At 40.8% G+C, this 15,745-nt stretch overlaps 1 long non-coding RNA gene across 2 annotated transcripts; it reads left to right on the forward strand.

Moving 5' to 3' along the window:
• Positions 1-2,532: 2,532 nt before the first annotated feature.
• LOC310697938 lies at positions 2,533-5,822 on the forward strand. 2 transcript variants are annotated; one of them, XR_014521257.1, is made up of 3 exons: positions 2,533-2,644; positions 4,436-4,601; positions 5,587-5,822. It is a non-coding gene; the product is annotated as an uncharacterized lncRNA (long non-coding RNA). The 2 variants fall into 2 exon arrangements; XR_014521258.1 differs by lacking the exon at positions 2,533-2,644 and adding an exon at positions 2,704-2,829.
• Positions 5,823-15,745: the final 9,923 nt, after the last annotated feature.

The following is a 15,745-nucleotide window of genomic DNA, read 5'->3' on the forward strand; positions in this document are numbered from 1 at the left end:
TTTATTTAAAGACAATTATGAAAAATGCTGGGCTGAAGTGAAAAAAGATTTAGAAATTTGGTCAAATTTGAAGCTTTCACTGCTAGGCTGTATTGCTGCGATAAAAATGAATGTATTGCCTAGAATGTTGTTTTTGTTTCAAATATTGCAAATTTTGGACAAAATGGATTGCTTCAAGAAGTGGCAGAGAGATATCTAGATTTGTCTGGCAGGGCAAGAAGCCTAGAATAAAATTTAAAATACTAACAGATGCAAAGGAAAGAGGTGGATTTGCCCTGCCAGACCTTAAACTTTATTATGAATCAGCAGCTTTTGCTGGTTGAAAGAATGGCTGCTTCTTGAAAACACAGACATTTTGGATTTAGAGGGTTTTAATAATGTATTTGGATGGCATGCATACTTGTGGTATGATAAGGTCAAAGCACATAAAGCATTTAAAAACCATATTGTCAGGAAAGCATTGTTTAATGTTTGGATAAGATATAAGGACTTACTGGAAAACAAAACCCCAAGGTGGCTGTCACCGATGGAAGCAAAAGCTCAGAAAAAGCTCAATATGGAGGTCAAATGGCCAAAATATTGGGAAATTTTGGAACAAGAGGGAGATAGACTGAAATTGCAGAGTTTTGAGAAATTAAAAAACAAAGTGTGAGACTGGCTTCATTACTATCAGATAATGGAGCCATACAATTTGGATAAGAAAATTGGCTTCCATAATCTAAGTGACTTTTTGACACAGGAATTTGCAGGATTTTGGAAATTGGATGATAAGCAAGACTTTAAGATATTAAAGGCTTTCAGACTTGGAAGAGAAGGGAGAAGGAACAGGGTGAGAGACTGTTTGATCACCCTTCGATCAAAAGAGGAGAGAGAAACTTCCAGTCCCATTTCTATTTTGGTCAAAATTCTCCAACAGGTAATACACCTTTGGCTTCCCTTTGTGGGAAGATGGCTATTTGCCTCCAGTCACACCAACTTGGTTGATGACATTTATTTAGGGTGATTTGACCATTATCTAAAGGCAGGAGATTTGCTCACTGCCCATATAAGTTTTACCTGCCTTTACTTTGCACAAGTTTTCCTTGATATCTTTTAATAAATAAAACCTTTCTACATGTTCCTTTTATGGGGCATTCAGTCTGGGTGTAGGGCAGGTTAATATCTCTTACATGGCTGCATGGTAAAAAAAATAATGATCTGTGTAAAAAAGCACCCACAAAGCAGCTGTTTGTCATAACATGCAGTCCCTTCCTGGGGAAAAATATGGAGAAAAATATGACTGCTCCCATTCATTATGTGAATTCAAATGGTAGCCTTCTGTTTTTCTTCTAGCTAAGCAGAAGATCTTATTTTGATCCTTGTTTGGAAGATGAAGCAAAGGAAAAGTTCCGTTAAGGCAGTGTTTATTGACCTTGAGAAAGGTGAAGCTCTCAATAAATTAAATTGAAAGAAGAAATTCAGCAGAGCATATCAGATGTTTTGCATCTTTCTTTTTAAACAATTCAACTAATGTGTAAACTGTTTTGCTAGGAGTCATTTTCCAGGGCAGCTCCATTTAATTGCCAATAGTCTGACAGTAAAAAGTTTTAGCTAGTTCCAGTTTGCAGTGTTAATTTTCACATTCTTTGGTCCCGTGTTTCAGATTCAGTTTGAAGAAATGTGAACAAGAAGCTCTCTGGCAAAGGGTTATTCATATATTCAACTTGGAACTGATATAGCATAATAAGCCAGTTGCCATTGATAGCCATGAATTTGCCTTATCCTCTTTTAAAGCCATCCAACATAGGAGCCTGACTTATACTGAGTCAGATTGTCCATCTAGATCAGTATTGTCTACAATGGCAGAAGTTCTCTGGGATTCCAGACAGGGTTCTCTTCTCTCTGTCTTACCTGGAGATGCTGGGGATTAACCTAGGACCCTCTGCATGCAAAACACTTGCCCTACCACTGATCTGCAGCCCTCCCCTGATATATGATTGCACACATATGAAATGGTAGGGTAATGGACTAATGTTTGCATATATATATTTTCTAAACCAGCCCCTTTTCCCTTTCATTGATCAGTGTGAATTCAAAATGAAATATTTGAGAAGAAAGGGAAAGGGATAACAATAAAACCAGACTAAAATACAATGGTCGTAATCTGCCCATTGTTACATCAACAGAACTCTCCAATGGCTTCAAGAAGTTCTAAGAAGTCTGGGGCTGGGTACCCAATCATTGTAAAATGTTTTCAGACTTAGATATTTTAAAACTAATTCATGCCTGTAATTGCCATGCTTCCAAGTGGAAATCTCTCTCTTTTTTGTATTTAGTTTTATCTATTATAATTAATACTGCTTGAATAAACAAATGTGAAGAAAAAATGGCATTGTGTGAGAATTAGGAATTATGTAGAAAGGATTACCACATGTTCAGTCCTCCACTTATAGACTGAACAGACAGTCCACTCCAACTGCCCACTTTTCTCAAGCCAGTAGCAGAAAGAAAAGGGGGGGGACCATTAAGAGTTCAGCCTATCACTTGGTTAAACAGGAATCTGTGGATGGAAGCTAAGGGAACCAGGTGGCTTAAATGTTATTTGAGTAGCACAATTTTTTAGCTGGTTGTGGTTGGTCAGACTGTCATATTATGGCATCCGCAGGTATGGCTGGGAAAGATTTCTTGTAAGAAACAGAAGACAGCTGCTGCCAGTCAGTGTAGAAAATACTGAGCCAGATGGACCATTGTTCTGGCTCAACATAAAGTAACTTTCTTTGACATATGTTCTCTGAGCTATGAGCTTGAAGAGCCATGTCCAAATTCCTCCTAAGCAACAAAGCTGAATGGGTAATTATGGGCCAGTCACCAGCTCTTATTCCAGCCTAGGCTCACAGGGGTGTTGGGAGGATAAGAGGAGGACAAGCTTGTAAATTGTCCCAAGCTCTTTGGAGGAAGAGTGGGTTAATCATTTTAATAACAGTAGTAGTGTCAGCATTTCTGCCCCTCCTTTCAGGGTGAAACCTCCAAGGCAGGTTGCCACACACAAACACACACACACACACCCTCATAAAACACACTGAAATATGTTGTTGTTATTAACTGAATTCATATCCTGCCCTATACTCAGAGATCTCAGGGCAGTTCACAGATAAGCACCAATTCATTAATAACCATATACTCCAGAAATAGATAAGGGATTTTCCTAATGTGCAGCCCTGCACCAAAATGAGCACTCACACTTTACATTGTGGGTGCCCTTTGCAGGATTGCATGTGGTGTGCTGGCTTGCCTCTCATTGTCAATTTCTGGAGGATCACACCCAGCCTCAGTAACCTTCTTCTGGGAGGTGGGCCAGCCCCATTTATAAATAGGGGGTGGAGCCGACAACAGCCAGGCAGTCGGCTCTGGAGATTCACCCTTCCTTTGTTTAATATTTCTTGTTTGCAGGCTAATTTTTTCTTCCTGTTTAGTGGGCGCGGCTATGGTCTTTGACTAGTTGCTGTTGAAGGACTGGGAATAAATTTTCTTGCATTGGCAGGTTTTGTCTTCCCCGTAGCAATTCGTCACAACTTTGGCGGTTATGGCCTTAGGTGGAATCCTTTAGACCCCCCTGCAGCAGTGATTCCAGGGTCCCCCTCTTAAAGGGGTTATATATATGGGTGTCACTGGCCATACACTGAAAGGTTGTTAGTGAACGACCCTGTGTGTGGGGTATGGGCTTGGCTGCCTGCTACACTTACATCTTGCAAAGCGCCCCCATATCCCATTTACCCTGATGAGCCCCAGTTCCCCCCAGATGGGGGGCTGGGAGGGATAAACTTCCAAGGGCTTTGGAAGTTTAATAAAGTTGTGGCCTAGTTTTAATTCCATATAACGTTGTCAGAGTCTTTATTCCTTCCTTATGATTCCTGGGGGCTGGGGCTGTCACTGCCTGGTCATGCAATGTACAGCTCTTTAAGCCAATTTGTCAAGTCTAATGATAACTTTTACAGTTCTGAATCAGTACTCAAATAAAGAATGAAGATAAAGAGAAAAGAAAGGTATTTACTCAACAAATGTCTGGTAACAGCACATACCATTTGTGTGGTTTGTTGGTGTGTGTGTTCTTTTCTTCCTTGTAATCCTCAAAATGCCTTGACTTTCTTCTTGGGCTGGCTTCATACTCAGAAATGTCATTCAAATTCTGAAATAATTGTGATGTTCTAAAAATATAATATATGCTATGAAGTTCTTAATGTACTGTGACAAAAGGCATAGGAAGATGTGGGGTAGCAAGAAATATTTGAGGGGAGTGATGGCTACCCAATGGATTATTCCCTGGACCTGGTATAAAGTAGGAATCAGTTACTTCAGCAGAAAATGAAAGCTCTCCAATTGCTTAACATGTTTTCTTGTTTTCTGTATTAGCACTGTCAAATTCCCATCTCTGTGGATTTTCTCCCACTCACTGTAGGCTTCCAAATGTCATGAATTGTGACTCAACACAACAGAGTATATGTGTGCACAGAAGGAAAAGGCACATGTGCATTGTGGCAGTGCACAGGGAGAGAAGATCACATCCCACAGCACATTAACACAGATGGTGGGGAGACCCCAAAACAGATACTATTCTGATAAAAGTAAGTGTGTATGCTTATCCTTGTCAGTTATCTCACTTCTTTTTCAGAAGTTTGAAAAGCAGGAGCAAGTTTAGTGATTAGTGAGTCACTGAGTACCCCCAACACTATTTTCCTTATATCTCCGTCTCCACACATAAATGGCCAAGGTACTTACTTTTTAAAATGAAAACTGAAAATTCAGAGAATGGAGCCTGACTATCCCAGGGGGTGGGGTGGGGATGGGGGGAGGGCTTCTGAATGTCACTTTGTGACTGCAGCCCTGATCTGCAAACAGCATTGTCTCTTTCTCAGTTAGCCCATCACGCATGTAAATCCAGGTTGCTTGGTTTTTTGGTAGGACTCATATTGTCTACCTGCTCTGGCTCTCATTTCGTGGGACTGATGCAATTGTTTGATCTGTACCCTTCACATGCTTTCAGTGGAGAGAAAAACAAAAAGGCCACATTTGTTTTCCATTAAGGAAACAAAAGGCAAGAATTCACACAATGTGTTTCTTACCAGGCTGTATCTAAAAAGTGTAAATGTGTTTTCCTCAAGGTCACTGAGCCAAAAAATGAGCTAAGTTTTTCAAAGTCACAGAAAAGACTGTGCTTTGAAGATTATACCCCCATCCAGGTCACCTTCCTCCATCATACAGGGTCATCAGGAAAGATGAAACAGCAACCCACAAGTTCCAAGCACATATGGGACCACACTCCATAATACATGCTTAGGATATTAGGAAAGCACCCAAAAAGTCTGTAATGCTGTTTTGCATGCACCGGTCTCTACTGTGTGGAAGCAGGGGCTCTACCATTTTCTTTCTTTCAACCAAGGGGAAAAATCTTCTCTGTGTTTCCAATGTACAAGTGGAGATTTCTCTGGAAGCTGCTTTGGTCATGATGGAAAATGTAACCACTATATTGAAACTTGGAACTTGCACTGGCAGGATTTGGAATTTGGAAATATCACAAGCTTATTTATCATGTTCCTATTTTCCCTCCAGGCAAAATGCAAAAGCTAAAAGTGAGAGGCATCTCATGGGTCATCACCAGTACCCACGATCTGCAGGAAAAAGACTGGACCCATGTTTTCTAGAAAGGTCCACTTGTGCTGATTAAAATCCTAGCCTCACCAGCACTTACCCTGTTTCTGTCCTACTGCCTGAAAGCAGAGGCTGTATCTAGGTACTTGTGCACAATTTTCACTTTTGTACAATTTCCTGGAAGCCTGATGTAGCATCATTCTATATTTTTTTCAAGTTAATTTTTATTGTTTTCCTTACATATTCTTTTCCAACAAATTGTAATAACACCATACATTCCCTTTGACTCTGCCAAGTCACGACCCCGCCCCCTCCCCACAACTGGTATATTTAACCCCTTTCCATCGTGCACATCATTCTCATATTAGTACTATTATACATTGGAGGTATTATGTCAATCCTGCTAGTGTCTTTACAATTCTTCTTTAAATATTCAATAAATTTACTTCAGTTATTTTGGTATCTTTGATCTTCCTGGTCCCGGATCCTCCCTGACAGTTTGGCAAGTTCTGCATATTCTGTCAACTTCACCTGCCACTCCTGGATAGTTGGTATATCTTGTACTTTCCATCTTTGGGCCAGAAGGGTCCTCGCGGCAGCTGTAGCATACATGAACAAATTTTGATCTCCCATTTTAATTTCTGTTCCTATTAAACCTAATAGACACGCTTCCGGTCTTTGGGGGAAAGTATATCTAAATATTTTTTTTAGTTCATTATAAATTGATTCCCAATTTTTTTTTACCTTATCGCAGGTCCACCACATATGGAAATAGTCCCCATCTGCCTTTTTACATTTCCAATATTTTCTTTCTTTTTTCCTATACATTTTAGCTAATTTTACTGGCATCAAATGCCATCTATACATCATTTTTAGCAAGTTTTCCTTTAAAGCCATGCATCCTGTAAATCTCGAACCCTCCTTCCATAATCTTTTCCACGAATCCAATTCAATGTTATGCCCAATATCGATTGCCCATTTTATCATTGATTCCTTTACTTCTTCGTCTTTTGTATACCATTCTAGCAATAAACTATACATTCTTGATAAAATTTTATCTTTACAGTCTATTAACTCGATTTGGAATTTCGATTTTTTATCTTCAAACCCATTGAAGTAGCATCATTCTAGAGGCAGCATAGGAAATTTAAATAGTGGCCAGCTTCTGAAGACCCAAAGAAGCCCATGGTGGTTGAGTTCGCAGAAAGGCGGAATGGCATTCTGACTCTGAAGCAGAACCTCTTTTTTTAATGTGTTGAATTAACATTTACAGTGGTACCTCGGGTTAAGTACTTAATTCGTTCCGGAGGTCCGTACTTAACTTGAAGCAATATTTGTGGGTTAGCGGAGTCTGTAACCTGAAGCGTATGTAACCTGAAGTGTATGTAACCCAAGGTACCACTGTATATAGTAATCACACACAAACACAATGCTGGTGATGGTTGAAATGGATGCCCAGTCCCCTGAGGTCTCACTGTATGCAGGACAAAATAACAATATACAAAAAGATTGAGAAAACTCAGGGTATTATTTTCTTGTTTTCAGTTTTAATCCATAAAAGCTGAGAGAGAGAACCCTGGGATCTTGGCAGCTGATAGTTGATCACAGAGGTTGACTCTGCACTTGGACTGATCTTGTATTGAAGACTTCTTTGTACTCATGGGCAGCTGTACTTTGTTTATTATACCAGGGCATTGCCATGCTGTTTGAATATTAAAAGTTCCAAAACAGAAATATTCATTCATTCATTCAGTCAGTCAGTCAGTCATCATTCATTCATTCCATTTCTATTCCACCTTTTTTCACAAGGAGCTTCATTTTTCCTGCTCCATGTATTATCCTCACAACAACCCTGTGAAGTAGGCTTGGCTACAAGGTGTTTCATGCCCAAGTGAGGATTTAAGCCCTTGCACTCTATTAGGGTTGCCATATATCCTCTTTTTCATCATAGCAATCCATAGTTAAAAGTAGAAGTTGGCAATTGTGTCCTCTTTTCTGCTCTTCAAAATATGGGAACCCTACACTCTAACCACTCACCACATCAGTTCCAAGCATTGTACACGCCACTAGTTCTGACTTTATATAATAAGAAATGTGCTTTTTTATTCAAAGTTCAAATTGCTGACTCTCTTTTAATGGGATTCTCTTTCTCTTTCTTAATGCATGTATTTGTGTGTGTGTGTGTGCGCGCGCACGCGCGCACCCACACATTACACCCACACACCAATTACATAATTTTATTGAAACTGGTCGTGTTCATGTTGTATGCACCCAGAGGCCAGATTTATTGCAATTTCCTTGAATCAATGGGTGGTATCTTTGATTTATTATCTTATGTATTAGATTCAGCAGATGATGTATCTAATTCAGTAGGTGATGTTTCTGGTTCAAAAGGTGATGCATCTAATTCAGGTGATAGATCTGGGCTCAGTGAGGTAATATATCTTATTCAGCAGGTGATATACCCCCATTCCTTCTATGATCTATCGGATGTACTAAGTGATATATGGAATTCAGCTAGTAATATATCTCGTTCAGTGTATGATCTGTCTCCTCAATGAGTAATTCATTTTCTTGAAATGATTACGGCTTTGGTGTGAGATGTAAAATGTAATCATGTGTAGTAGCTTATTTCTGCCTACAATATCTGTTATTGCATTGCATATTAATGGTGAATATTCAGAAATGACTGCAGCTGAAGACAGAGATACTTTTCAGTATCGGACTTCATCTCACAATAATTGCATTGTTTGGAAGCCCAGGGAAGTATGCTGAAAGAGCTAACAAGTACTGAAATAAGTAGAACAAATGGATATGTCTGAGGGGTATATTTCAAAAGGTGTTTTCTGCAGAGCTGAAATTTCGTAGAAGATATTATAATCCAAGAAATGTTCTGATATTTTTCCTTTTCTCACCTCCTTAGAAAAAGAAGGCCACTTTGCAGAATTTTCTCCAAATACTTCCCATCACTCTTTTTGTGTTGGCCCCTGTCCTACAATCATGCTAGATCTGGGGCACAGTAGAAGATGCAAAATGGTGGCCAAGTCACCAGAAAGGTAACTGCTGCCATGTGTAGATGCATGCTGCAAGAAAACATTGGGGTGTAGGGGGAAGAAGGAAATAAGCTACTCTAGTGAATACCCTTGAGCACCCCCAGGGAAAAAAGCACTGGTCCTACGTATGTATTAGGGCTCCAGTTACTGCCCAGAGATGACACATGCTGACACCAGGCCTGACAACCACAGAATATCAGGCAGTAACCAGCTGGAATTCATGGTCACCAGTGTGCCTGCTGTCATGTGCCATGATGCCCAGAGAATGTCTCAGACAATATACCCTCAAAAATCTAGAATGCACAAGAGGCAGTTTGTTCTTTCTGCTGTTTCTGCTTGCACTGATTCAGCTTCTCCTACACTAAACATGCCTCTTTAAATAGGCATGTTTCATTGGATGCCAGGATTGGACACCCGCCCCTCACTCCCATTCTAAATGAAGGGGTTCTCTCTGTGATTGACTGCAGGAGTTTCTGCCTTTCTTTCCATCAATGCTCAATGCTATGCTTTCCTGTTCTTTGAGATGTGGCAGTCAGTTATGCCGCACAACTCACTGCATCCATTTCATTTTATAAGACACACCCCACAACACAGCCATTTTGTGACTGGTGCCCCCCAACATTTCCTCAAAATTTCACATGTGCCCACTGTCCCAGAAAAGATTGCAGACCTTGGCTTAACCATGATGGCTATGCTCTACCTCCACAGTTGGAGGCAGCAATGCGTCAGAATATCAGTGGCTGGAAACCACAGGAGGGGATAGTGCTCTTGTGTTTGCAGGTTTCCCACAGGCATCTGATTGGTCACTGTGAGAACATGATGTTGGACTCAGTGGGCCATTGGCTATTCTTATGTACTTATGATAACCTGCATTCATGTTTTCTGTGGTCCAAGATAAGAAAATTTCAAGGTGTCATTCTGAAGTTTAGCTAACCATACTGTAGCTCTGTCTCCCTTTCTTGGCATTCCTTAGGTGCTTAGCTGCAAAAGTATTGACAATTTAAAAAATAATAATAATGAGGAAAGAATGAGGAAATAATCCTAAGAAGCTGCAAACTACTTGTATATTTCTTTGAACATTATTGTCTTAATCCTGTCACTTTCTCACTGCTATTGTGAATGACAATGAGAGAACAATGGCACAATATTCACCTGATAAATTGAAATAAATATATTACTTTCTAACCCTGCTGATTTGAGGGGAATATATAAAATGCAGCTCCTCTCAAAACTGACCAGCTAGCCTGATGAGATAAACTTTAGGTGTCACTTGTGAAGTGGTTGATACTTAAATACTTTCCTGTCTTTGGGTATAACTTCTTAAGTTCTTTTAAAGAAAACCCTGATTTTTGAATAAACAAGGTTTGAACTTTTAATATAATTTATAATAATTCCTTAGAAGATTAAGCTTGTTAAGACTCTTAGCTTTTAAATTCTAAAAATACAGTCTTTAAATAAGCTTGTCTTTGCTGACCTGTCACCTTTCAGTTCTTTGCAAAAGAACTTTGATTAAAGACAGCATTAGCTAAGCCTTTTCTTTAAATGGTTGGGGGGGGCATTTAAATAGGTCATCTCTTCTCCCCCCCCTCTTTCCACTACCAGGCCTTTGCTACTGAAGTCAATGTCTTTGCTTTTATACTTTTATATTATCTTATTACCTTAAAAAATAAAATAAAGTCATCCTGGATTTGATGAAATTCAGTCTTTGCTAACCCTTAAGTTGCAAAGAAAGTTAAATGTGGCTTCCAGGTTGGTTTCTGAAATGATATGCAAGAATCAGGAGCAAGTGATGTGGTGAGGTGGTAGGTCACATAGGTGCTGCTTACCAGAATATAGAGGTAGAGTAGGAGGTGCAAAAAGGCAGTGAGGCCAGTGCAGTGCAAATGCACCAGCTGAGCCAATCTGGGGCCCCTGGTGGTGCATTTGCACTTCTCTAACCTTGTGGCTACCTTGCCCCTCTACCGCTACCTCTCCATAAGCAGCAGCAATACTATTGGAGGCTAGGTGAGTGCCTCTGCCACAGCACGCCATCTGCTACTGCTCATAGGATTTAATATCATGCAGACTGGGGTTTAACTTTTTTTAAAATTTCCTTGGATCACAGGGCAGCTTACAGTGTAAAAACACAAAAATACATAACATAACAACAAACAAAATAATCACACACACACACCAGAGTTTAAAAAGTAGCAGATTGTTTAATTAGCCAAAGGATTGCAGTTTTCACCTTACAATTATGATGGATCCTCAATGTTGGAACATTCAAGATAGACAAAGGGAGATACTTACTCTAACAGTGCATAGCTAAACTATGGAGTTCACCCTCACAAGATGTGTGATGGTCACCAGCCTAGATGGCTTTCAAAGAGGGTTCAGCAAATTCATGGGGAGCATGGAGAGCACCATGTCATATCATAGTGATCACTAGACCTCTCTTTTTCTTCCTCTTCTTTGGCGATCACTTGTAGCCAAGTAAGATTGTCTTCCATGAAGATGGTCTTAATGGTGTGTCCATAAGTGACTGTGGAGGCCAATTCTGAAACCACACGTCCTTCTACAGTGGAGACATAGGTTTCCAGGAGGGAGTTGATCATGGCAAATGCCTTCCTCTTAGCATGTTTCTCCCTTTCATCCCAAGTTCATGCTTCTTCAAAGTCCATGACACCTTTAGTAGAGGCTCACAGGCCAGTGTTTCCCAATTATCAGTGCTTATATTGCATTATTTTTTGGATTTGCCTTGAGAGAGTCTTTAAACCTCTTTGGTTGTCCTCCTACATTTCTTTTTCCATTCTTAAGTTGGGAACAGAGTAGTTGCTTTGGAAGACAATAAGCAGGCATCTGAACAACATGGCCAGTCAAGCTACACCAAAGAATGCTAATAAAGGCACCAGAAATATTTTTCACATCAAACCATTTCACAATACCACTCAAACTCAAAGACCTATTGAAGATGGCAACTTCACTCCAAGTGACCATGCCTTCCCATTAATCACTCCTGTTGAATGGCTTCTTTTACCTCTCTGTTGGAGGCAGTATCCTTCTGAATACCACTTGCCGGTAATCACAACTGGGGAAACTATTGTTGCATTCATGTGGGACTTGTGGATTTCCCTGAGGCAGCTGGTTGACCACTGCGTGAACAAGATCCTGGACTAGACAGACCTTTGGGAAATACAGCAGGGCTTCTATTATGTTCTGAAATATATATACAGGCACTTGGACGTAGATCCCATGTGATTACCACTTTCCCATTGCGTGTATTTGTGTTTCACCACTGTTGCTGCAGAAGTGGGAACTGGAGTGTTAAAAACAAAACAAAAGGTACTTCAAGGAAAATCTATGAAGAGAGGTGCTAAATTAAAATATTGATAAATTTTCAAAAAGTTGTTTATTAATAAATGGCAGCAGCTCAGCCTGATGAATATCTGGAGGCCACTAGTTCCAAAGATAGGGTATAGTTGAATAAGATGGAAGGAAGCATGATATAACAAAGGTGTAAAAATAAGACCATGAGCTGTCAGACACTTGCTCACTGTAGCCCAGTATTATCTATTCTTGCCTTTTCTAGCCTGGTGCCCCCCAGATGTTCTGAATCATACTTCCTATCAGCTCCAGCCAGCAAGGCCAAAGGTCAGGGATGATTAGTGTTGTAGTTCAAATCATCTGGAGGGCACAAGGTTGGGGAAAGCTGATTGATTCTGACTAGCAGTGGACCTCCAAAATTTGAAGCAGAATCTCCTTTTCCAGGCCTGATATCTGATCCTGTTTGCAGCTATCCCAGGGTCTGAACTAAGAACTTTTTGCTTGTATGCCCTGCCACTAAGCCATGACATCATAAGAATTGCAGTGGCAATACCTGAGACAAAGACATTTCCTTCTTTTGAAAACTTTCCTTTCAAAGCCTTATCTTCCATGTTTGTGTACACTTGTCTTCTAAGGTCAGGCACATCAGAATAACTGAATAACAGGATCCTAGAAGCTATCCTTATTAGCATGCATTCAGCTCTTCAGGGTGTTTTTGGCTGTGTTACTTTGGGCTCGTTAACTTAGCAAGTGGTCATTACTTAGATAGTTTTATCTGCAATAATTGCTTAAGTGTTGTCATCATTTAGCATTTGCTTGTGGGTAAGTTCCAATGAAGTACTTTCATTTCTCTGTGGTGACCAGAATCACAAAGTACTACCTTTTAAACTCCTATCACAGCTATTGGGGGCGGGGGGTGGCATGGTTTGCAAAAGTGTGCTCTATGGAGGATGGAGTGACTTCATTGGGTTGGGAGAGTGAAGAGGGTTTCTTGTGCCCCAAGGAAGTTTGAGCTATTAAGAAGATTGGCACAGTGCTAATAAAAATCTAAACACTTATAGTCAAATCTTATTCCTGATGCTGCTAAATGGAAACTTACAACTTAACATAATAGGCAATTTAGCATATAAATGTGCCCCATAAAAGCTTGATGTTGGCAGTGCAGAACAATAAATGTTAACCTTCGGGCAAGTTGTTATGGAGTGCTAAAGGCGCTTGCAATTTTAATGAACTTGTTTGTACATAGGAAACATTGGCACTAAACACTAGAATTCATTTACCACCCTTGGTGGGACACCTTTGGGGGGGGGGTAAAAACTCTAGATCTTCAGGGGCTTCCAGGGGAGAAACTGCCTCTCTCTACTATCCAGTAATCATCTGTCATTCTGTAATTTGTCTCATTTTAATTTTTTCCACCATACTTATTTGGCAAACTTTGTCCCTTTCTGCATCCATTAGAGATGAATGTCTGAAAAGTTACTGATGGATGCTATTCTTTGGAATCGTGTCCCTTAGTGGATGGCCACAGGCTACTAAAAAGAAGAGGATCAAGAGTGAAAAGAATTGTTTTCAGCAGTTGAAAAGCAGTAAAGCTGTATTATTTTAGAACTGTTCGCTTTGCAGGTGAGCAAGTTCAACCTCCATTTTTATTGTTTTGCATTTTGAATTGTTTATTTGTGACAGAGCTAGCCAATGTTGTGCCCTCCAGATCTTGTGGACTACAACTCCAATACTTCCGTCATCCTTGACTTTTGGCCACGCTGGCAGCATATGATGGGAAGAGCACACAAAATCTGGATGGTACCACACTGACTTCCATTAACTTTATGGCCCTTGCTATGCTTATTCATCACTAGAGGCAGCTAGTTGGGAGAGAATCACATCTATGTATTCCACCTTCATTGCCACCCTGCATAGCACTATGGCACACCTACAATAATCTCTTGAATTCTTTGATCTGTTGGTCTAACTGGTTAAAGAGAGAGAGAGAGAGAGAGAGAGAGAGAGAGAGAGAGAGGGAATGAATCTCCTATATCTTAATCTTCTGTTCCATCTACTCATTGTGTTCCTTTTCTGCTCTTTCTTCTGCTATTCCCAGTCAGGGGCAGAGCTACCTGCCCTGGCACCTGGAGCGGTGTGGGGGAGGTGTGTGGGAGGGGCTAACTCCCCACACAGGGAGCGTCCCTAGCCATCTGCTGCCCACACAGCGAGCATCAGGGGCTGATGCTAGCCGCCTGCGGCAGCATCATCCCTAGCGGCCTGCCACGCATGCAGTGAGCGTCCAGGGGTGCCACCTGCGCAGCAAGTGGGGGGGCAGCATGGCAATGTCACCCACCCTCACAACTGACACCAGGTGTGCACCACACCCCCTGCACCCGCCTTCCTCTGTCAGTGTTCCCAGTTAGTCAACCACTTCATGCACCAATGGGTTTTGGTGAATAAAAGCTTATGTTGCATGAGCCCTAATATAAGGGCTAAGGCACCAGTTCTGATGCACAGAGAGGCAAGTGAAGACATTCTCAAAGCTTTTGACAGCCCTGCAGCATGTAGAACATGGGTGAAGAATCTGTGGCTCTCTAAACATTGTTGGATTCCAACTCACATCAACCCCAGACAGCATGACAATGCCACACAACCTTAGTAAGTGAGGCTTTGGTGGGGAGCACAAAGGGCAGCACCTTCTTGTTTCACCTCAGGTAGCAAAATGGAATGGGCTGCACCTAGGCATGGGCACAGTGGACATAATGAATAAGATATAACAGTGACAGATAAAGCTAAATTATGATGCAGACACGAGTTAACAGAATCTTGCAAAAATGTCTTTGATGGCTTACTTGCTGTGCTAAGCACTACAACAGATGAACTGAGAAGACACTGCTGACTTTCTGATATTGTGTCAGGGAGGAAAAAAAGAGTACTAAATTTTTAAAAGATTAAACATGGCATGCAGCATAAGAAGCTGATAGGCAGTGAGAAACAGGGGCCAGAAAACAAAACAAAAATGAATCAACAACCATGAAAATCCAAGGGAAATTATAGTGAAAGTAGTTGGGAGGGCTTCGGAGATACAGTTGGAGAAGGAAAGTGAGATTCAGGGTTAGGAATGCAGTTCCATGCATAATAAAGAAATATAAGTTCAGTTTGATGAATCGGGCAAAAAACATATGCTCTCTCTCTTACACAAAGGACAGGAGAAATCCTACTTTTACATACAGGGCAGGACAAAGGAAGAACAAGATGAAGCTGTAGTCTATGTAGAATTCGGATTCACATATCGCTAACTTTTACCTTCTGCTATTTGTCCTTTTCAGAAAATCTTTCTAAACAGAAAGATTGTTAAAGAACATTATTAAATAAAATGTTCACACACACACAAATACATACTCCACCCTTTTCTAAACAGTTCAGGGTGATGTGCATATCTCTCTTTGTCTGTTATCCTCACATTCACCCTATAAGTCCTCATCTGTCCCTCACTACCTGGAAAGGTAGCCCACCTAGGAGAAGGAAGCCTCTGATCTTAAACCTCTGCTGCCTTGTGGGATATCTTCAGGAGAAGAAAAAGCTAAGGAATAGACCCTACACAAATCCAGAGTTCTTAAAATGGTAGGACGGCACTTTGTACACCAGCGGTGTATGGTAATTGGACTAGGGGAATAAGCTATTCCCCTAAATTTCCCGGTGCCTCCTTTCCAAAGCCCAGGAAGCTTCTGCCTGGTTTAGGAAGAGAGGTGTGATGCTCACAGGCAGGATGTCAGGATATC

This window comes from Podarcis liolepis (genome assembly GCF_965112155.1).
Source record: "Podarcis liolepis genome assembly, chromosome: Z".
NCBI classification, from domain to species: Eukaryota; Metazoa; Chordata; class Lepidosauria; order Squamata; family Lacertidae; genus Podarcis; species Podarcis liolepis.